General features: G+C 40.8%; 1 pseudogene; it reads left to right on the top strand.

Moving 5' to 3' along the window:
* Window positions 1-20907: 20907 nt before the first annotated feature.
* LOC145535619 (protein FAM209 pseudogene) lies at window positions 20908-21360 on the top strand (annotated as a pseudogene).
* The last annotated feature ends 2885 nt before the right edge of the window (window positions 21361-24245 follow it).

Below are 24245 nucleotides of genomic sequence, written 5' to 3'. Positions count from 1 at the left end.
ATTGATATTTCTCCTGGCAATCTTGATTCCAGCTTATGCTTCATCCATCCAGCATTTTGCATGATGTACTCTGCATATAAGTTAAATAAGCAGGGTGACAATATACAAAGGTTACAAATATTGTTAAATATTATATGATTCCACTTATATGAGGTACTTGTTGCTGTTGTTCAGTCATCCAGTCATTTCCAACTCTTTTTGACCCCATGGACTCCAGCATGCCAGGCCTCCCTGTCCCTCAAAATCTCCCGGAGTTTGCCCAAGTTCATGTCCACTGCATCAGTGATGTCATCCAGCCATCTCATCCTCTGACACCCTCTTCTCCTTCTGCCCTCAGTCTTTCCCAGCATCAGGGACTTTACCAATGAGTCAGCTGTTCACATCAGATGGCCAAAATACTGGGGTTTCAGCTTCAGCATCAGTCCTTCCAATGAATACTCAGGACTGATTTCCTTTAGGATTGACTGGTTTGATCTCCTTGCTATCCAAGGGGCTTTCAGGAGTCTTTTCCAGCACCACAGTTCAAGGTATCAACTCTTTGGCACTCTGCCTTCTTTACGGTCCAGCTCTCATAAGTGTACATGACCACTGGGAAGACCATAGCCTTGACTATATGGACCTTTGTCGGCAGAGTAATGTCTCTACTTTTCAACACTGTCTAGGTTTGTCATAGCTTCCCTACCAAGAAGCAGGTGCCCTCTGATTTCATAGCTGCAGTCACCATCTGCAGTGATCTTAGAGCCCAAGAAGAGTAAATCTGTCACTACTTCCACCTTTTCCCCCTCTATTTGCCCTGAAGTAATGGGTCTGGATGCCATGATCTTAGTTTTTTTAATATTTAGTTTTAAGCCAGCTCTTTCACTCTCCTTCTTCACCCTCATCAAGAGTCTCTTTAGTGCCTCTTCACTTTCTACAATTAGAGTGCTATCATCTGCATATCTGAGGTTGTTGATGTTTCTCCTGCCTATCTCGATTCTAGCTTGTAACTCATCCAGCCCAGCAGTTCTCATGCAGTGTTCAGTGTACAGGTTAAACAAGGTGACTGCAAACAGCCCTATTGTACTCCTTTCTCGATCTTATTTTTTTTTTAGCAGTAGCTATTTGCATTTGTTTTATTATAGTTATTCAAAAAGTATCCTACAAGTCAGATTTTTTTGTTGTCCAGTTGGTAAGTCATGTCCGACTCTTTGTGACCCCATGACCTGTAGCACACAGGGTTCCCTGTCCTTCACTATTTCCCCGAGTTTGCTCAAATTCATATCCATTGAATCAATGATGCTATCTAACCATATCATCTTATTCAGACTTAATATTACTTCTAATGGCCCTTCTCTGTTATGTTTAAAGCAATTAATTTTTTTAAAATTTAAATTTATTTATTTTTGACTGCACTGAGTCTTTGTTCCCTCAAGGGGTTTTCTCTAGTTGCAGCAAGCAGGGGCTACTCTCTACCTGTGGTGCAGGCTTCTCACTGTGGTAGTTTTTCTTGTTGTGGGGCATGGGCTCTAGGGCACGCAGGCTTCAGTAGTTGCGGCACATGGGGTCTGTAGTTGTGGCTCCCGGACTCCAGAGAACAAACTTAGTTGCTTTACAGCATGTGGGATCTTCCCAGATCAGGGATCAAAGTCATGTCTCCTGCATCGGCAGACAGATTCTTTACTCCTGAGCCACCAAGGAAGCCCTAAATCAGTGTAGTTTTTTTCTAAGTTTATTTATTTTTTAGTTGAAGAATAATTGCTTTACAGAATTTTGTTGTTTTCTGTCAAAACTAAATGTGAATCAGCCATAATTATACCTATGTCCCCTCCCTCTTGCACCTCCCTCCCATCTCCTTCCCCATGCCACCCCTCTAGGTTGATACAGAGCCCATGTTAGAGTTCCCTGAGACAGAGGAAATTCCCATTGGTTATCTATTTTATATATGCCAATGTAAGTTTCCATGTTACTCTCTCCATACATCTCACTCTCTCCGCCCCTCTCCCCTTGTCCATAAGTCTGTTCTCTATGTCTGTTTCTCCATTGCTGCCCTGCAAATAAATACTTTGATACCATCTTTCTAAATTCCACATATATGCATTAGTGTACAATATTTATCTTTCTCTTTCTGATGTACTTCACTCTATATAATAGGCTCTAGATTCATCCACCTCATTAGAACTGACTCAAATGCATTCTTTTTTATGGATGAGTAATTTTCCATTGTGTATATATACCACAAGTTCTTTATCCATTTATCTGCTGATGCACATCTAGGTTGCTTCCATGTTCTAGCTATTGTAAATAGTGCTGCAGTGAACATTGGGGTACATGTGTCTTTCAATTGTGGTTTCCTCAGGGTATATGCCTAGGAGTAGGGTTGCTGGGTCAAATGGTGGTTTTCTTCCTAGTTTTTTTTTTTTTTTTTTTTAAGGAATCTCCATACCATCTTCCATAGTGGCCGTATCAATTTAATTCCCATCAATAGTGCAAGAGTGTTCCCTTTTCTCCCCACCCTCCCCAGTATTTATTGTTTGTAGAATTTTTGATGATGGCCATTCTGACTGGTGTGAGGTGATGTCTCATTGTAGTTTTGATTTGCATTTCTCTAATAATGAGAAATATTGAGCATCTTTTCATGTGTTTGTTAGCCATCTGTATGTCTTCTTTGGAGAAATGTCTGTTTAGGTCTTTTTCCCACTTTTTGATTGGATTGTTTGTTTTTTCTGCTATTGAGTTGTATAAGCTGCTTATGTATTTTGGAAATTAATCCTTTGTCAGTTGTTTCATTTGCTATTATTTTCTCCCATTCTGAGGGTTGTCTTTTTGCCTTGCTTATAGTTTCCTTTGCTGGAAAAAGCTTTAAGTTTAATCAAGTCCCACTTGATTACTTTTGTTTTTATTTCCATTACTCTAGGAGGTGGGTCATAGAGGATCTTGCTTTGATTTATGTCACTGAGTATTCTGCCTATGTTTTCCTCTAAGAGTTTTATAGTTTCTGGCCTTACATTTAGGTCTTTAATCCATTTTGAGTTTATTTTTGTGTATGGTGTTAGGAAGTGTTCTAATTTCATTCTTCTACATGTAGCTGTCTGTTTCCCCAGCACAACTTATTGAGGCTCTGGTTTCTCAATCTTGAACCAATCAGTTGGTCCATACAGGGTGCTACCTGTTGCTTCTTGACACATGTACAGGTTTTTCAGGGGACAGGTAAGATGGTCTGGTATTCTCATCTCTTTAAGAGCTTTTGTTAATTTGTTATGATCCACACAGTCGAAGGCTTTAGTGTAGTTGATGAAACAGACATAGATGATTTTGGGTATGCTCTTGCTTTCTCCGTGATCTGGCAAATACTGTCAATTTGATCTCTGGTGGCGCCTCTTCCTTTACTAAACCCAGCTTGGACATCTGCAAGTTCTTGGTTCAAATAATGCTGAAGCCTAGCATGCAAGTTTTTAAACCTGACTTTTACTAGCATGGGAGATGAGTGTAATTGTCCGATAGTTAGCACATTCTTTAGTACTACCCTTCTTGGGAATTGGGATGAGGTTTGACCTTTTGAAGTCCTGTGGCCACTGCTGGGTCTTCCAGATTTGCTGACATATTGAATGCAACACCATAATGGCATCATCCTTTCGTGTTTTGGACAGATCTACTGGAAATCCGTCTCATTCTCTAGCTTTATTAACAGTATTGCTTCCTAAGGCCCTCTTGACTTCACATTCCAGAATATCTGGCTCTGGGTGACTGACCATACCATCATAATAATCTGGTTCATTAGGATCTTTTTCATACACTACTTATGTGTATGCCCTCCATCTCTTCTTGATCTCTTCAGCATCTACTAGGTCTCTACCATTGCTGTCCTTTATTGTGCCCATCTTTGGCCGAAATATCCCCCTGATATTTCTAATTTTCATGAAGAGATCTCTATTCTTTCTCCTTCTCTTGTTTTCTTCTAGTTTTATGCACTGTTCATTGATTAAGGCCTTCTTGTCTCTCCGTGTTTTTCTGTGGAACGCTGCATTTAGTTGGATGTACCTTTTCCGATCTCCCTTGGTTTTTGCTTCTCTTCTGTCTTCAGCTATTTTAAAGCCTCCTGAGATAGCCTCTTTGCCTTCTTTCTTTTCTTTTTCTTTGGGATGGCTTTGTTCACTGCCTCCTGTACAATATTATTGACCTCTGCCCATAGTTCTTCAACCACACTGTTAACTAGATCTAATCTCTTGAATGCAAAAGTAGGAAGTCAAGAAACACCTGGCGTAACAGGCAAGTTTGGCCTTGGAGTACAGAATGAAGCAGGGCAAAGGCTAATAGAGTTTTGCCACAAGAACGCACTGGTAATAGCAAACACCCTATTCCAACAACATAAGAGAAGACTCTACACGTGGAAATCACCAGATGGTCAACATCAAAATCAGATTGATTATATTCTTTGCAGCCAAAGATGGAGAAGCTCTATACAGTCAGCAAAAACAAGACCAGGAGCAGACTGTGGCTCGGATCATGAACTGTTTATTGCCAAATTCAGACTGAAATTGAAGAAAGTAGGGAAAACCACTAGACTATTCAGGTATGACCTAGATCAAATCCCTTATGAGTATACAGTGGAAGTGACAAATAGATTTAAGAGACTAGACCTGATAGACAGAGTGCCTGATGAACTATGGACAGAGGTTCGTGACATTGTACAGGAGACAGGGATCAAGAACATCCCCATGGAAAAGAAATGCAAAAAAGCAAAATGGCTGTCTGAGAAGGCCGTACAGATAGCTGGGAAGAGAAGAGAAGTGAAAAGCAAAGGAGAAAAGGAAAGATATTCCCATCTGAATGCAGAGTTCCAAAGAATAGCAAGGAGAGATAAGAAAGCTTTCCTCAGCGATCATTGCAAAGAAATAAAGGAAAACAACAGAATGGGAAAGACTAGAGCTCTCCTCAAGAAAATTAGAGATACCAAGGGAACATTTCATGCAAAGATAGGCTCAATAAAGGGCAGAAATGGTATGGACCTAACAGAAGCAGAAGATATTAAGAAGAGGTGGCAAGAATACACAGAAGAACTGTACAAAAAAGATCTTCACGACCCAGATAATCACGATGGTGTGATCACTCACCTAGAGCCAGACATCCTGGAATGTGAAGTCAAGTGGGCCTTAGAAAGCATCACTACGAACAAAGCTATGGAGGTGATGGAATTCCAGTTGAGCTATTTCAAATCTTCAAAGGTGATGCTGTGAAAGTGCTGCACTCGATATGCCAGCAAATTTGGAAAACTCAGCAGTGGCCACAGGACTGGAAGAGGTCAGTTTTCATTCCAATCTCAAAGAAAGGCAATGCCAAAGAATGCTCAAACTACCGCACAATTGCACTCATCTCACATGCGAGTAAAGTAATGCTCAAAATTCTCCAATCCAGGCTTCAGCAATACTTGAATCGAGAACTTCCAGATGTTCAAGCCGGTTTTAGAAAAGGCAGAGGAACCAGAGATCAAATTGCCAATATCCGCTGGATCATCAAAAAAGCAAGAGTTCCAGAAAAACATCTATTTCTGCTTTATTGACTATGCCAAAGCCTTTGACTGTGTGGATCACAATAAACTGTGGAAAATTCTGAAAGAGATGGGAATACCAGACCATCTGACCTGTCTCTTGAGAAACCTGTATGCAGGTCAGGAAGCAACAGTTAGAACTGGACATGGAACAACAGACTGGCTCCAAATAGGAAAAGGAGTACGTCAAGGCTGTATATTGTCACCCTGCTTATTTAACTTATATGCAGAGTACATAATGAGAAACGCTGGGCTGGAAGAAGCACAAGCTGGAATCAAGATTGCCGGGAGAAATATCAATAGCCTCAGATATGCAGATGACACCCCCCGTATGGCAGAAAGTGAAGAAGAACTAAAGAGCCTCTTGATCAAGGTGAAAGAGGAGAGTGAAAGAGTTGGCTTAAAGCTCAACGTTCAGAAAACTAAGATCATGGCATCTGGTCCCATCACTTCTTGGGAAATAGATGGCGAAACTGTGGAAACAGTGTCAGGCTTTATTTTTTGGGGCTCCAAAATCACTGCTGATGGTGATTGCAGCTATAAAATTAAAAGACGCTTACTCCTTGGAAGGAAGGTTATGGCCAACCTAGATAGCATATTTAAAAGCAGAGACATTACTTTGCCAACAAAAGTCCATCTAGTCAAGGCTATGGTTTTTCCAGTGGTCATGTATGGATGTGAGAGTTGGACGGTGAAGAAAGCTGAGCGCCGAAGAATTGATGCTTTTGAACTGTGGTGTTGGAGAAGACTCTTGAGAGTCCCTTGGACTGCAAGGAGATCCAATCAATCCATCCTAAAAGAGATCAATCCTGGGTGTTCATTGGAAGGTCTGATGTTGAAGCTGAAACTCCAATACTTTGGCCACCTCATGCGAAGGGTTGACTCATTGGAAAAGACCCTAATGCTGGGTAGGATTGGGGGCGGGAGGAGAAGGGGACGACAGAGGATGAGATGGTTGAATGGCATCACCGACTCGATGGACATGGGTTTGGGTAGACTCTGGGAGTTGTGATGGACAGAGAGGCCTGGCGTGCTGCAATTCATGGGGTCACAAAGAGTCGGACATGACTGAGCGACTGAACTGAACTGAATTTCTTGAATCTATTTGTTACTTCTACTGCATATTCACAGGGAATTGGATTTCAGTTTTACCGAGCTGTCCTACTGGTTTTCCCTGCATTCTTTATTTTATGCATGAATTTTGCTGTGAGAAGCTGATGAACAGAGCCACAGTCAGCTCCAGGTCTTGTTTTTTTTTCTGATTGCATACAGTTTCTCCATCTTTGACTACGAAAAACGTAATCAATCTAATTTCAGTATTGACCATTTGGTGATGTCAATGAGTAAAACCGTCTCTTGTGTTGCTGAGAAAGGGTATTTGCTCTGACGAGGGCATTCTCTTGGCAGAACTCAGTTAGCCTTTGCCCTGCTTCATTTTGTTCTCCAAGGCCAAACTTGCTGGTTATTCCAGATATCTCTTGACTTCCTTCTTTGGTATACCAATCCCCACTGATGAATAGAACAGCTATTTTTGGTGTTAGTTCTAGGAGGTCTTCTAGGTTTTCATAGGACTGATCAGCTTCAGCTTCTTTGGCATCTGTGGTAGGGGGATAGGCTTGAATTACTGTGATGCTGAATGGTTCACCTTGGAAAGAACCGAGATCATTCTGTCATTTTGGAGGTTGAACCCAAGTAGTGCATATCAGGATTCTTTTGTTGATTATGAGGGCTCTTCCATTTCTTCTATAGGATTATTGCCCACAGTAATTGATATAATTGTCATCTGAATTCAATTCACCAATTCCTGTCCAGTTTAGTTCACTGTTACCCGGGATGTTGATGATTATTCTCACTGTCATTAAGTTAGTAAAAATATAAAGTAGAGCTAATAAGTTAATATGAATATAGAAAGCCCTAGTGTAGTCACTAAGAAAATAAAATTTAAACTATATCATTAATGCAAACCAAAAGCTACACTGAAAAATTTCATTTACAAATGAAGGCAATAAAGATAAAAACAAGGACAAAAAACATGAATTTTGGGAAAAAAAATAAAATAGTCATAAATTTGATCATATTAATAATGATGCAAAAGGCCAGGCTGGATGAAGCACAAGCTGGAATCAAGATTACCAGGAGAAATATCAATAACCTCAGACACACAAGTAACATCACTCTTATGGCAGAAAGTAAAGAAGAACTACAGAGCCTCTTGAGGAAAGTGAAAGAGGAGAGTGAAAAAGTTGGCTTAACGCTCATCATTCAGAAAACTGAGATCATGGCATCCGGTCCCATGACTTTGTGGCAAATAGATGGGGAAACCATGGAAACAGTGAGAGACTTTATTTATTTATTTATTTTTGGCTCCAGCATCACTGCAGATGGTGACTGCAGCTATGAAATGCAAAGACGCTTGCTGCTTGGAAGAAAAGCTGTGTCCAACCTAGACAGCACATTAAAAAGCAGAGACGTTACTTTGCCTACAAATGTCCAGTCAAAGATATGGTTTTCCCAGTAGTCATATATGGATGTGAGAGTTGGACTATAAAGAAAGCTGAACACCCAAGAATTAATGATTTTAAATATGGTGCTGGAGAAAACTCTTGAGAGTCCCTTGGACTGCAAGGATATCAAACCAGTCACTCCTAAAGGAAATCAGTCCTGACTATTCATTGGAAGGGCTGATGCTGAAACTGAGGCTCCAATACTTTGGCCACCTGATGCGAGGAACTGACTCATTGAAAAAGACCCAGATGCTCGGAAAGATTGAGGCCAGGAGGATAAGGGGATGACAGAGGATGAAATGGTTGGATGGTATCACCGACTCAATGGATATGACTTTTAGCAAGCTCTGGGAGTTGGTGATGGACAGGGAAGCCTGGCGTGGTACAGTCTATGTGGTCTCAAAGGATCAGACACAACTAAGCAACTGAACTGAACTAAATAATGATGTAAATTATGAATGAATTGAACAATCTAATCAAAAAGCAAATATTCTGAGACTACATAAATATGATAAAACTATAAGCTCTCTACAGTAGACATAATTTAGAGTCAAAGATATAGATTTTAAATGAAATGACTGAAAAATACATATAATGCAAACATCAACCAAAGAGAGAATTGGGTATACTGTACTAAGAAAAAAATGATTTTTATTAAAAACTGATGCTAGGGATAAAGAAGGACATTTCATAATGATAAAAAGGGGACTCTATTAGGAAGACATAGTAATTATATATGCACCTAACAAGACAACCAAAAAATGCATGGAGGAAAAAAAAACCTGATAGAATTGAAGAAAGAAATAGACAATTCAACAATAATTGCTATACTTTACTAATCCACTTTCAATAACGGATAGAAAGACTAGGCAGAAGATCAACAATGAAATAGAGATCTTGAATGATAATATAAACCAGATGAACCTAACAGATATCTATAGAGCAATTTATCCAATACAGGATATACAATCTTCTTAAGAGTGCAGGGAACATTCTCTAGAATACCCTATATGCTAGGACATAAGACCAACCTAAATAAATATTACAGGGTTCGAACCATATCAAGTCCATCCTCAAAATAGAATGAAATTAGAAAACAAAACATTTTGAGAAACAGATAAATATGTGGAAGTTAAACAGCATACTCCTAAATAATCAAAGGGTCAAAGAAAGAATCACAAGAGAAAGTAGAAAATACATTTGGATCTTCAACAATGCGGGGTTTAGGGCAACAACCTTTTCTGCAATCAAAAATCCATATATAACTTGTAGTTGGCCCTCTATGTGGATCTTCCAAATCAGTGATTTCACCTCTGCAGATTCAACCAGCTGCAGATGGTGTAGTGCTGTAGCAAACGAAGCAATGGACAAAGAATTCATCTCAAAAATATACAAGCAACACCTGCAGCTCAATTCCAGAAAAATAGACGACCCAATCAAAAAGAGGGCCAAAGAACTAAACAGACATTTCTCCAAAGAAGACATACAGATGGCTAACAAACACATGAAAACATGCTCAACATCACTCATTATCAGAGAAATGCAAATCAAAACCACAATGAGGTACCATCTCACGCCAGTCAGAATCGCTGCTATCCAAAAGTCTACAAACAATAAATGCTGGAGAGGGTGTGGAGAAAAGAGAACCCTCTTACACGGTTGGTGGGAATGCAAACCAGTACAGCCACTATGGAGAACAGTGTGGAGATTCCTTAAAAAACTGGAAATAGAACTGCCATATGACCCAGCGATCCCACTGCTGGGCATAAACACTGAGGAAACCAGAATTGAAAGAGACACGTGTACCCCAATGTTCATCGCAGCACTGTTTGTAATAGTCAGGACATGGAAGCAGCCTAGATGCTCATCAGCAGACGAATGGATAAGAAAGTGGTGGTACATATACACAATGGAATATACTCAGCCATTAAAAAGAACACATTCGAATCAGTTCTAATGAGGTGGATGAAACTGGAGCCTATTATACAGAGTGAAGTAAGCCAGAAAGAAAAACACAAATACAGTATCAGTTCAGTTCAGTTCAGTCGCTCAGTCGTGTCCGACTCTTTGTGACCCCATGAATCGCAGTACGCCAGGCCTCTCTGTCCATCACCAACTCCCGGAGTCTACCCAAACCCGTGTCCATTGAGTCGGTGATGCCATCCAACCATCTCATCATCGGTCACCCCCTTCTCCTCTTGCCCCCAATCCTTCCTAGCATTAGGGTCTTTTTCAATGAGTCAACTCTTCACATCAGGTGGCCAAAGTATTGGAGTTTCAGCTTCAAAATCAGTCCTTCCAATGAACAGCCAGGACTGATCTCCTTTAGGATGGACTGGTTGGATCTCCTTGCAGCCCAAGGGACTCTCAAGAGTCTTCTCCAACACCACAGTTCAAAAGCATCAATTCTTCGGCACTCAGCTTTCTTCACCTGCCAACTCTCACATCCATACATGACTACTGGAAAAACCATAGCCTAGACTAGACGGACCTTTGTTGGAAAAGTAATGTCTCTGCTTTTAAATATGCTCTCTAGGTTGATCATAAGTTTCCTTCCAAGGAGTAAGCTTCTTTTAATTTCATGGCTGCAGTCACCATCTGCAGTGATTTTGGAGCCCCCAAAAATAAAGTCTGACACTGTTTCCACTGTTTCCTCATCTATTTCCCATGAAGTGATGGGACCAGATGCCATGATCTTAGTTTTCAGAATGTTGAGCTTTAAGCCAACTTTTTCACTCTCCTCTTTCACTTTCTTCAAGAGGCTCTTTTGTTCTTCTCCACTTTCTGCCATAATGGTGGTGTCATCTGCATATCTGAGGTTATTGATATTTCTCCCGGCAATCTTGATTCCAGCTTGTGCTTCTTCCAGCCCAGCGTTTCTCATTATGTACTCTGCATATAAGTTAAATAAGCAGGGTGACAATATACAGCCTTGACGTACTCCTTTTCCTATTTGGAACCAGTCTGTTGTTCCATGTCCAGTTCTAACTGATGCTTCTTGACCTGCATACAGGTTTCTCAAGAGGCAGGTCAGGTGGTCTGGGTATTCCCATCTCTTTGAGAATTTTCCATAGTTTATTGTGATCCACACAGTCAAAGGTTTTGGCATAGTCAATAAAGCAAAAATAGATGCTTTTCTGGTACTCTCTTGCTTTTTCGATGATCCAGTGGATGTTGGCAGTTTGATCTCTGGTTCTCTGCCTTTTCTAAAACCGGCTTGAACATCTGGAAGTTCATGGTTCACATAGTGCTGAAGCCTGGCTTTGAGAATTTTGAGCATTACTAGTGTGTGAAATGAGTGCAATTGTGCTGTTGTTCGAGCATTCTTTGGCATTGCCTTTCTTTGAGATTGGAACGAAAACTGACCTTTTCCAGTCCTGTGGCCACTGCTGCGTTTTCCAGATTTGCTGGCATATTGAGTGCAGCACTTTCACAGCATCATCTTTCAGGATTTGAAATAGCTCAACCGGAATTCCATCACCTCCACTAGCTTTGTTCATTGTGATGCTTTCTAAGGCCCACTTGACTTCACATTCCAGGATGTCTGGCTCTAGGTGAATGATCACACCATCATGATTATCTGGGTCGTGAAGATCTTTTTTGTACGGTTCTTCTGTGTATTCTTGCCACCTCTTCTTAATATCTTCTGCTTCTGTTATGTCCATACCATTTGTGTCCTTTATCGAACCCATTTTTGCATGAAATGTTCCCTTGGTATCTCTAATTTTCTTGAAGAGATCTCTAGTCTTTCCCATTCTGTTGTTTTCCTCTATTTCTTTGCATTGATCGCTGAGGAAGGCTTTCTTATCTCTCCTTGCTATTCTTTGGAACTCTGCATTCAGGTGGGAATATCTTTCCTTTTCTCCTTTGATTTTTGCTTCTCTTCGTTTCACAGCTATTTGTAAGGCCTCCTCAGACAGCCATTTTGCTTTTTTGCATATCTTTTCCATGGGGATGTTCTTGATCCCTGTCTCCTATACAATGTCATGAACCCCTGTCCATAGTTCATCAGGCACTCTCTCTATCAGATCTAGTCCCTTACATCTATTTCTCACTTCCACTGTATAATCATAAGGGATTTGATCTAAGTCATACCTGAATGGTCTAGTGGTTTTCCCTACTTTCTTCAGTTTAAGTCTGAATTTGGCAATAAGGAGTTCATGATCTGAGCCACAGTCAGCTCCCAGTCTTGTTTTTGCTGACTGTACAGAGCTTCTCCATCTTTGGCTGCAAAGAATATAATCAATCTGATTTCGATGTTGACCATCGGGTGATGTCCATGTGTAGAGTCCTCTCTTGCGTTGTTGGAAGAGGGTGTTTGCTATGACCAGTGTGCTCTCTTGGCAAAACTCTATTAGCCTTTGCCCTGCTTCATTCTGTACTCCAAGGCCAAATTTGCCTGTTATGCCACGTGTTTCCTGACTTCCTACTTGTGCATTCCAGTCCCCTATAATGAAAAGGACATCTTTTTTGGGTGTTAGTTCTAAAAGGTCTTGTAAGTCTTCATAGAACCGTTCAACTTCAGCTTCTTCAATGTTACTGGTCGGGGCATAGACTTGAATTACCATGATATTGAATGGTTTGCCCTGGAAACGAACAGAGATCATTCTGTCATTTTTGAGATTGCATCCAAGTACTGCATTTCGGACTCTTTTTTTGACCATGATGGCTACTCTATTTCTTCTAAGGGATTCCTGCCCACAGTAGTAGATATAATGGTCACCTGAGTTAAATCCACCCATTCTAGTCCATTTTAGTTCGCTAATTCATAGAATGTCGACATTCACTCTTGCCATCTCCTGTTTGACCACTTCCAATTTGCCTTGATTCATGGAACTAACATTCCAGGTTGCTATGCAATATTGCTCTTTACAGCATTATCACCAGTCACATCCACAGCTGGATATTGTTTTTGCTTTGGCTCCATCCCATCATTCTTTCTTGAGTTATTTCTCCACTGATCTCCAGTAGCATTTTGAGCACCTACCGACCTGGGGAGTATACTAACACATGTATATGGAGTTTACTAAATCGTAAAGATAACCCTGTATGTGAGACATCAAAAGAGACACAGATATATAGAACAGTATTATGGACTTTATGGGAGAGGGCGAGGGCAGGATGATATGGGAGAATGCCACTGAAGCATGTAAATTATCATATGTGAAATGAATCGCCAGTCCAGGTTCGATGCATGATACAGGGTGCTCGGGGCTGGTGCACCAGGATGACTCGGAAGGATGGGATGGGGAGGGAGGTGGGAGGGGGTTCTGGAAGGGGAAAACATGTACACCCATGGTGGATTCATGTCAATGTGTGGCAAAACCAATACAATATTGTAAAGTTAAAAAATAGATAAATAAACTAATTAAAAAAAAAAGGAAAAAAAATCTTTGTATAAGTGGACCTGCAGAGTTCATATGCCTGTTGTTCAAGGGTCAACTTTACTTTGAGAAGAATGAAAGCAAAAACACACCACATCCACGTGAGGGGATGTAGCAAACTAAACTCAAATAGGCAGCCATAGTAAACAATTAATTCTAGAGAAAAATTAATGACATAGAGAATAGAAAAACCACAGAGATACTCAACAAATTAGAATTTGGTTATTTAGAAAGGTCAATAAATTGACACAACTTTAGCGATTTTCATCAAAGGAGGAAAAAGACTCAAATTACTAAAATTAGGAATAAAAAAGGAAAAATTGCTACCAACTTTAGAGAAATAAATATAGTTGTAAAGAAATGCCATGATGCTAGTTAGAAAATTTAGATGAAATGGACAAATTTCTAGAGATACATAAATGACTGAAATTGACTCAAGAAGAAAATGAAAATCTGAATAGCAAGAGATAGAATTAGTCATTTTTAAACCTTTTGCCCAACCCACCTCACAAAAGGCCCCCTTACACTACCTAGATCCCGATAGCCTCGCTGCTGAATTCTACCAAGTATTTAAACCAAAAATCATGCTAATTCTCCACACATGCATTCTAAATGTGTCCACAGAAGTGGAAAGGAACATTTCCCAACTCATTCTATGAGGCAGTATTACTCGGATGACAAAACTAGAGGTCAGTTATTTTGTAGAATTCTCAATTTTGCTCCATCCAGTATTTGCTCATGATGAATTTCATGTTTTGCATCTTTGACAGGAAAATGACAGAAATGATACTGTGTTCATATCATCTCATTCTATCAGGTGGTTCATGATTTCATTGTGTCCCAATATTGATGATATTCACTTGGATCACTTGATTAAAGTGGTTGCTGACAAGATTCTCCACTGTCAAGTTACTCTCCCCTATCTTGTATTTTAAAACATTTTTTTTTTGTATTTTAAAGTACGTAAATATTTTATTCCTCACCAAAATTAGGTTTATTAATTTATTTGTATCTATTTTGTTAAGAGTCTCTTATTTTACTAAATGAATCATGATCTGTCACTATCATTATTTATTTTGAAGTTCACATTGTTCCAGCCTTGGACAGTGGGAACCTCCTTAAGCCTGGCTCTCTGTGCTTTTGCCATCTCCCCATCATTCTTTGACGGAGAAGGCGATGGCAACCCACTCCAGTTCTCTTGCCTGGAGAATCCCAGGGACGGAGGAGGCTGGTGGGCTGACGTCTATGGAGTTGCACAGAGTCGGACATGACCGAAGCGACTTAGCAGCAGCAGCATTCTTTGAAAAATTTGATGCTTTTGGTACAAGATATTCCAGGCTCATCTTGTACTTTTCCTGTCCTAGCCATGGAATTAACAATTTCTCCAAGAAGTCCCAAGTATTTTTAGTGGAAAATGGAATTTAGAATCCAATATATGAGATCTGTGTGTACTCATTATTTCCCAGTTCCTTTCATCGAGAGTCTGGGAAGTGTACACGTGTGTGTGCATGCCTGTGTGTGTGTGTGTGTGTATCCTCCCGATATAGCTCAGGCTCTGATATCACAAAATGCTGGATTGTCCTCAACTCATGTGAGTGCCTTTCTCAGCATATTCAGACTCTGACACCCACTCCAGGCAACCCTTTTATAAACATACCCCCCTTACCCTCCTTGCGCTTTGATACTCTGCACTGGCATACCCCCATGTGCAGATACTCTCCTTGTTCCACTCAGCCTCTAACTGCCCACACAGAGCTGGATCACTTCCATCCATGAATGCCCTCCTCACCTTGCTTGGCCTCTGACTTTCTACACAAACCTGCCTCCTCCTTGTGGATTTCGTCTTCTCTGGACTGAGGCTTTTACTCTGTATGCCTGGCCAGCTTCCTATTTAATATCCTCCAGATTAAACGGACTCTCATAGCAAGCTGCTCTGCTCTGTGAATGCCTCTTAATCCCACTTTGGCACTGATTGCCCATGACACATCCTAGCATGGATATCCTGTTTTCCCTGCTCAAATTGTGACATCTCATGCTACACACTTCCCTTCCCTGCTCTTGTGGATCTGGTCACTTCAACCTATTTGAGTTCTGACTCCCTATACTAGGCTATTCTGACTGCATGGATATCCTTATCACCCCTATTTCACTTCTAACATCTCACTCTGGCCCACTATGGCTCCATGACCCCTGTCACGGATACTTGTCTCGATCGATCTCACCTAATTTTTTGTGATGAGTTGCTCAGCAAGAGGGAGAAGGGGAAGAGAGAGGGGTGTTCTTGAATTGAATTTGAAGCATAAGTGAGCATTGCCTATCAAAGATAGATAAACCACATTTCAGGTAGGGAACTTACATGTGAAAAATGGGGTATAGAAAAATAATTCTTCGAGTTTATTTTTTTTTCCAGAGGGTTACTAAATAATGCATCAACATTAGTTGAAGAAACTTTCTTCTCCCAGTGTAAAATGACACCTTCTATCTTTATCATATTCTTGATGTGTATGTGTGTCTATGTATCTTAGTCCATTTGGGCTGCTATAACAAAATATCAGGCATAGAGGTGCTTGTGAACAACAGAAATTTATTTCTCACAGTTCTGGAGGCTAGAGGTACAAGATCAGGGTAGCAGTATGGCCAGATGAGGGCCCTTTTCTGAGTTGCGCACTTCTCTCCTATAGGAAGTCTCCTGCGTATGAATAAGTTCCATTCTGAGAGTGCACTTTTAAGCCCAGTTTGTTGTAAGCCCAGCAAAGTTAGCCTTAGTACCCAAATAACAGAATCGGCTGTATTCTGCTGCTTTTTAAAAAATTAATTAATTTTTTTATTGAAGGATAATTGCTTTACAGAATTTTGTTGTTTTCTGTCAAATCTCAACATGAATCAGCCATAGGTATACATACATCCCCTCCTTTTTGAACCTCCCTCCTCTCTCTCTCCCCATCTCACCCTTCTAGGTTGATACAGAGACCCTGTTTGAGTTTCCTGAGCCATACAGCAAATTCCCGTTCCTTTCTGTTTGACATATGGTAATGTAAGTTTTCATGTTACTCTTTCCATATATCTCACCCTCTCTTCCCCTCTTCCCATGTCCATAAGTCTATTCTCTGTCTGTTTCTCCACTGCTCCCCTGTAAATAAATTCTTCAGTACCATTCCTCTAGATTCCATATATATGTGTTATGATATTTATCTTTCTCTTTCTGAGTTACTTCACTCTGTATAATAGGTTCTAGGTTCATCCACCTTATTAGTGAAGTGAAAGTCGCTCAGTCATGTCCAATTCTTTGCAACCCCATGGACAATACAGCCCATGGAACATTCTCCAGGCCAGAATATTGGAGAGGGTAGCCTATCCTTTCTCCAAGGGATCTTCCCAACCCAGGAATCTAACCCAGGTCCCCCACATTGCAGGCAGATTCTTTACCAGCTGAGTCACAAGGGAAGCCCATCCACCTTACTAGAACCGACTCAAATGTGTTCCTTCTTATGGCTGAGTAATATCCCATTGTGTATAAGCACCACAACTTCTTTATCCATTCATGTGTTGATGGACATCTAGGTTGCTTCCATGTTCTAGCTGTTGTAAATAGCACTGGAATGAACAATGGGATACATGTGTCTTTTTCAATTTTTGTTTCCTCGGGGTATATGCCTAGGAGTGGGATTGCTGGGTCATAGGGTATACTGCTCTTTTACACGTGCTTTCGGACATCCTGGGCTAGAAATAAATGTAGTGTTCTAGTGTACTCTATACAGTACTGTGCTGAAAAAAACACAAAAGCACAACCGTTTGTAGAGGATGCGCGCATGAGGCAATGTCTGCCAGACACGTGAATTAACTGACGTGACTGGACATGGGAATGCAAGTTTGAATCTTTGAAATTTCACAGTTTGAAGATTCCTATGTAAGGGACTTACTGTATTCTCACATGGTGAAAGGAGCTAGGGAGCTCTGTGAGTTCTCTTTGTAAGAGCATTAATCTCCATTCTTGAGGGCTCCACCCTCCTGACCTAAATATCTCCCAAAGGCCCCACCTTCTAATATCCTCACACTAGACATTAGGTTTACAACATGAATTTTGGGGGTGCCACTTTCATACAAAAGCTGTATGTGTGTGTATGTGTGTGTGTAGTTGAGTTGATTTCTGCTCTCGCTTCTTACCTCATGAGCTGTAAGTCTTACCATGTACCAGTACTAGTCGTATACCAGTACTTCTCTATGTAAGTATGTAGGCTAACCATATGCTTTAAAATCTAGTAAGGACAACCTTCATGCTCATTCATCTTCTTTTTCAGAAATGTCCTGCCTCTTATAACATGTTTGTTTTTCCACATATATTATAGAATTAGCTTACTTCTCATACCAATCACATTAGTATTTTTTTGAAATCTCATCATAATTTTAGAATAATTTGGGGACAATTGATATCTGTATAAAATCTTTTCATACTCCCAAAAGATACATCTTTCCATTTCGTCATGCATTTCATTGTGTTTTTCAGTAGTATTTCAGAATTTTCTTCAAATAGCTGTTGCATATTTTTTATTTGTCCTTAAATGTATTCTTAATATTTATCTGTTTCTAGCTATTATAAATGATGTCTTCCATTATAAATGTAATTGGTTGTTAGTGTATAGGAAGACTGTTCTATATATTATTATTTTTATCCAGCCATCTAGCTCAATTCCTTTAAAATACAGCTGTCCCTCAATATCTCTGGGAGATTGGTTCTAAGACACCACTGCCAAAGATCAGATACCCAAATCCACAGATGTTCAAGTCTCTTATAATAAGAAGCATAGCATTTTAGGATTTGCATATAAACTGCCCATATCCTCTCATATACTTTAAATCATCTCTAGATTACTTATACTACCTAATACAATGTAAATGATATGTAAATAGTTGCCAGCATGTGGTAAATTTGAATTTTGATTTTTGGAAATTTCTGGATTTTTTTAAATAAATATTTTTAATCCACACTTCGTGAATCCCTGCATGCAAAACCCATGGATAGGAAAGGCTGACTGTATAGAGTACTTTTCTTTGGAGTCTCCTGTCGTCAGCAAATAATGTTAATGTTGCCTCCATTGCTCTATGTTTTAAAAATAAACTTTAAAAAACCTTAGAATGATTTTAGACTAACAAAAAAAGTGAAGATAGTTGCCATATATCAGAAAGTTCCAAAATATCACACATATTGTTATAAACTAGCATGCCTACTTTATTTCTAAGATTTGTCCTATTAAAATTTTCTTAGTTTTTACCCAATGTCCTTTTTCTGACCCAGGAACCCATCCCGGATCCCACATTGCATGTAGTAGATGTCTCCTTAGGCTCTTCTTGGATGTGACAATTTCTCAGACTTCCCTTATTTTTCATGACCTTGATAGTTTTGAGGAGTACTAGTCAGGTATTTTATAAAATGTTCCTCAACTTGGATTTGTCTGATGTTTTTCCTATTAACCTGGAACTATGAATTTTTTTTTTGGGGGGGGTGTCTTCCTTTGTGGTTCAGCTGGTAAAGAATCCAACTGCATTGCGGGAGACCTGGGTTTGATCCCTGGGTTGGGAAGATCCCCCGGAGAAGGGAAAGGCTACCCACTCCAGTATTCTGGCCTAGAGAATTTCATGGACAGTATAGTCCATGGGGTCGCAAAGAGTCAGACATGACTGAGTAACTTTCATTTTCACTTTCACTTCATGGATTTTGGGGGAAGAAGACCGCAGAGGTTGAGTGTCCTTTTTACCATGTGATACGATCTACATGTCTTATCCCTGGTAATGTTGACCTTGACCACTGGGCTGAAGTAGTGTTTGTCAGGTTATTCCACTGTCAAGTTACTCTTTTTCCCCCTCGCCATATTGCTGTATTTTTTTGAATGAAGTCACTATGTGACTTTTTGAATGAAGTCACTCTTAAGGAATAGGGAGCTCCACCTCCTTGAGAGCACAATTACCTATGTCAGTTATCTGAAATTCTTTCGCGTGGGAAATTTGTCTATTGTCTCACATGTATTCAATCATTTATTTATATCAGTACGGACCCATAGATATTCATTTTATACTTTGGGATATAATCCCAAAAGATGACTAACTTAATTTATTACGTTGCTCGTCTTGTTACAGTTTTGGCCATTGGAAGCTCATTCCTGTCTTCTTTGACATAACTCCGTTACTTCAGGGCTTTTTTATTTTTTTAAAATTTTAAAGCACTTCCTTTTTGATACAGTAAGATCCCCCAGACTCCTCTTCTACATTTCCTCTCTGAGCCCTACAATCAGTAATTTCTCCAAGAAGCCTGGTTCCTTTTATTGGAAAAGAGGATTGGGAACCAAGATCTGTGCTTATTTCTACATCATTGTTTCTTTCAGATTTTGGGAGTATCATTTCTCTTAAGCCCTTTCAGCTAAGAAGGCAAAGAAATATATGTATGTATACTCATGGGCCATCTATTTCACTGCTCAATTCAAGTATGCATGTGTAACAGTATCAGGATTGTTAACCTGTACCCCTACGAGAAAGAACACTATAAACTAGATTACACTGCTTTTATATTTTACTTTCAGTCTTGCAAACTCCATTCATTTCCGAAGTTACTTAAGTCAGGGGATCTTAGTGAGGTGGTTTCATACATTTGTAATATAATTCCATTCTTTAGTCAAATTCTGCATTCTATTCTTGATGTCAGTTTTTCTTAAATATGCATGCATTGCTTTACTTTTTGTGCTGTAAGGTTCTTCTGGTTTTGACAAATATGTAGTGTCATGTATCTTCCATAACATCATACAGAATAGTTTCACTGCCCTAAAACATCCTTTATGCCTGGAGAAGGAAATGGCAACCTACTCCGGTATTCTTGCCTGGGAAATCCCAGGGATTGAGGAGCTGGTGGGCTACTGTCCATGGGGTCTCAAGGAGTCACACACGACAGCGACTGAGTACAGTCATTTTTAAGAACAGTGTTGGCCACACAAAACACATCAGTGGCTCCTAGTTTGTGGCCTCTGGTTTAATATCTTACTTTCCCACTTGTCCCTCTGCTCCATAGGGGTACATGCCCATGGGGCTGCTCTGCTCAGCCCAGTGTTTGGATTCAACAAATGGAATAATGAAAATCGAAAACGGACCCACCCTCCCAGTAGAGCACCAGGTTCAGAAAGAATACATTGGCATGGAAATGGCATTCTGTCACTCCCCACCTCTTTTTCAATTGCCCTCTGGAAATTTCGCTATTTCCCTTTAAGCCCTACTCCCAGTTGACCCCTGCAAGCCTTCTTACCCTCGGCCCTGAAGTCATCACAATGGCCACATGGGTTCTGGTGGGGGCGGGGCCCTCTATGACGTCACCAAGGGCCCAGCCCTGGCTGGTCCTCAGTCTCCAGGTGCCAGGGCAAACCAGCGCACCAGGAGCTGTTTCCTCTCGGCTCACATGTGGTCCATCAAATGGTTCCTGTGCTTTTCCACGGGTGTTACCTGTGTCTGCGCCTTAATGTTTACTTCTCTGAGAGAGAGAGCCGAAGAAATCCAGGGGAAGATGCTCTGCGGAGGATACAGTCTAATTCAGCAAAATCAACCAGAGCATGCCCGAGACTGGCTTAAGATCATGTTTCCCTGGCTTTTCTTCATTGTGCTCATGTATGTGACAGTGAAGTTGATGGGAGAGAGTGGTGAGAGTAATGTGCAGACTCCTCCTGCCTGTCAGGGCGGTTCATTTGGCTCTCCGGGACAGAAAAAGAAAAATGCTTCCCCAGACAAAGACTATATGTTTGCCACCTTAACCCAGCTGGAGATGGACCTTGTGAAATTTGTGTCCAGGGTGCGGAATCTGAAACTTGCCACGGCAACCTGCAGTAACCTCAATGCTCCCAATGTCGAGGTTCCTGCAGATGCACACAATAACATTACACTGTATGAACTCTGGTGCGACGAAGACTCCGATTGAGTGGATTTGTATGTCAGAGTAGGAGAGGAATTGTTGATTGTTGACATACCTTATCCAAACTAATAAAACTATTCTGAAGCAAAAGAAAAAAGCCTCTGATATTTTTTATTTGCTCTACAGTTTGACCTTTTCCAGAGTGTCGTATAATTGGCAGCATGCAGTGTATAACCTTTTCCAGACTAGCTTATTTTACTTTATAACATTCATTCAGATTTCATCCATCTCTTTTTGTGATTTGCTAGCTAATTTCTTTTTATTCTTGAATAATATTCTGCTATGTTGATGTACCAAAGTTTGTTTACCCAGTCGTCTACTAAAGGACACTTTGGTTGCTTCCAATTTGTGGGTGAGAGAGAGAGAGTATGAATTAAGCTGTTATAAAATTCATGTGCATGTTTTTGTGTGGGTATTAACTAGCAAATCATTTGATGAGCAGTCTAGGAGTGTAATTGATAGATCATGTGGTATGACAATGTTTAGCTCTGTAAGAAATTGCTTCCAAAGTGATTCTACCATTTTGCAATCCCACTAACAAGGAATGAGAGTTCCTGTGGTTCCTCATCTTTGCCAGTAATTGGTTTGTCAGATTTTTGTATTTGACCATTCCAATAAGTGTGTAGTGGTATCTCATTATTTTAGTTTCACCAGTCTACTCTAAAAAGTTATCTTATTTCCGTATTTCCATTGCAGCATTTCCATTGTGTTTTATTACCATAAATTCTTCAGGAGTTTTATCTTTAATCTGAGGTTTAAATAGATCTACTGCTCAGCAGAACTTCTGCTGCTGTTTATACCATCAGTGATTATTTTGCTTAAATAGTCTTCTAATAATATTTTCATGAAGGACTCATAACTTGAAATCATGTATAACACTGAGCACGTTTTTGAGAGAGGGCAACAGGCAGGAAGGCCAGGGGTCTCCAAATGGAGGAAATAGGCTGCAAGTGTCAAACATTTTATCTCTCTTAAGCGGCAGGAAAAAACAAACTAGCGATATTTTTTCCCTTCTCTATACAAATTTGAGAGGTTTCTCTTAAAATACTGTGTTGCCATGACACCTGGTTTCAGCTGAAGTTAACTACTCTCAAACTTTGAGTTAACCAATGCATTTTTCTTATGGAAATGTTTGTCTTAAGCTATGTTAATGTACTGTGCATTTACCCCAAACACTGTCTTTCGCCTAAGGCTCAGAACCTACTTGGCAAACCAGTATGTTATACTCAGACATTGTTCCCCTAATCTATGTAAATGAAACTATTTGCATGATCTGCCTTTCTGCAAAATTCAAGTCAATCCTTTTATGGCCTGGAATGTCCGGTGCCCAGATTATTCGAAAATACATCTTATGGATGAGGGGTGTGGTGTCACTCTGAGTTGAAGACATTCCTTTCTTACATTAACAAACTGCTAGTGACTATATAACATCCAGCTGAAGACTAGCAGGGAGGTACTCTTTCTGCCCCCTTCTGATGCCTATGTCAGCTTTCTCTATCTCCTTTATACTTTAATAAAACTTGATCACACCAAAGCTCTGAGCGATCCAGCCTCGTCTCTGGCCCAGGATTGAATTCTTCTCCTCCAGAGGCCAAGAATCCCGGCCGTTTTTCTGTGGCTCAGCAACACCCTTTCATCTTGCGGGCTCGTCCGGAATTCTTCACCACAAGGTAAGGATGCTTAGAGCTCTAGTTCTTTGTTCTCCGAGCGAACACGTTTTCTGCTGTACTTTACTAACTCTACGGCGTGCTTGTGTGAATCTGCGTGAAAGAAGTGAGGAGCCCTGCTCTGCGGTTCCGCGGTGACCTCATACGGCTTATGGCAGAAACCTGTCGGGGGTTTATACCGACCTGCCAATGCCAAGAGGCACCCAGTGTCTCCTTTGGGGACCGAGCAGAAATGGGCAAAGCGTGTGGACCGAACTCTCCTTTCTCGGTCAAACTTTTCGGTCTCTTTGACCATTTCATAGCTCCTTGGGAATTAGAAGTACTAACCTATCTGTCGGGTCATAGACTTTCAAGGGACTTGTGATCTATGCTGTTACTGTGTACTGTTCCTTGGGTCCCAAACTTGAGGTTGGTAGTCAGCAAGCGCCTAGCCTCGCTAGGAATCGAAAGTTTGGAAGCTAGATGGAGCTCTAGCTGCGGGAACATCTCTGAGGTTAAAAGTTACTCAGATTGGGACTGCAATGGATGTTTTTTCCTTTGGTAACACTGGCTCTTAGTGGCCCAGACGAGGCTCTTATACTGGTGTGGTGATGCTTGGAAGGAACATCTCAGTTTTATGTGCGCATTGGTCTTATTGTGGTCAGGAATATATTCAGGGTCGTGCACAGGCACTCAGGTGACAAATGTCTCCTCCAGCGGTCTTGGTCTGGGAGGCATTCTGGAAGGTTACTCTGATTGCACCCCGGGTGGCATCAGAGGCAAGCAAGGTTTTAACGGCGAGGAGCTGGACGTCAGTCAGGGATGCCATCAGGTCTACCCCTGGTGCATCCCCACCCCGTCTCGGTGGTAGAACCGGGAGGGACGAGTACGGCGCCTGCGTCGGTAAGGGACAGACTAAGTCCGACCAGAAAAAGAAAAGCTTTGGTGTCAAGTCTGTCTACACCCCCATCTAGAGCAGGGAGGGACGCCTCCGATAGAAAGAGGGCGCTGGTCGCTTTTTTTCTCTCTTACAGATGGGAGCTAACAATTCCAGCCTCACTCCTTTGAACTGTATCCTGAAAAACTAGGATAGATTTGATCCCCAGGGCTTAAAGAAGACACACCTGGTCTTCCTATGTGATACTGCATGGCCGCGGTACCCACTGGAGGATGGCGAACGGTGGCCAGTTGGAGGGTCTCTTAAGTATAATACTGTTCTACAATTAGACCGGTTCTGTAAAAAAA

Source organism: Giraffa tippelskirchi, chromosome X (assembly GCF_054371585.1).
Source record: "Giraffa tippelskirchi isolate mGirTip1 chromosome X, T2T-mGirTip1v1.2.pri, whole genome shotgun sequence".
Lineage (NCBI taxonomy): Eukaryota > Metazoa > Chordata > Mammalia > Artiodactyla > Giraffidae > Giraffa > Giraffa tippelskirchi.
The sequence above is the reverse complement of the archived record's forward strand: the minus strand, read 5'-3'. Positions and strand labels throughout refer to the sequence as shown.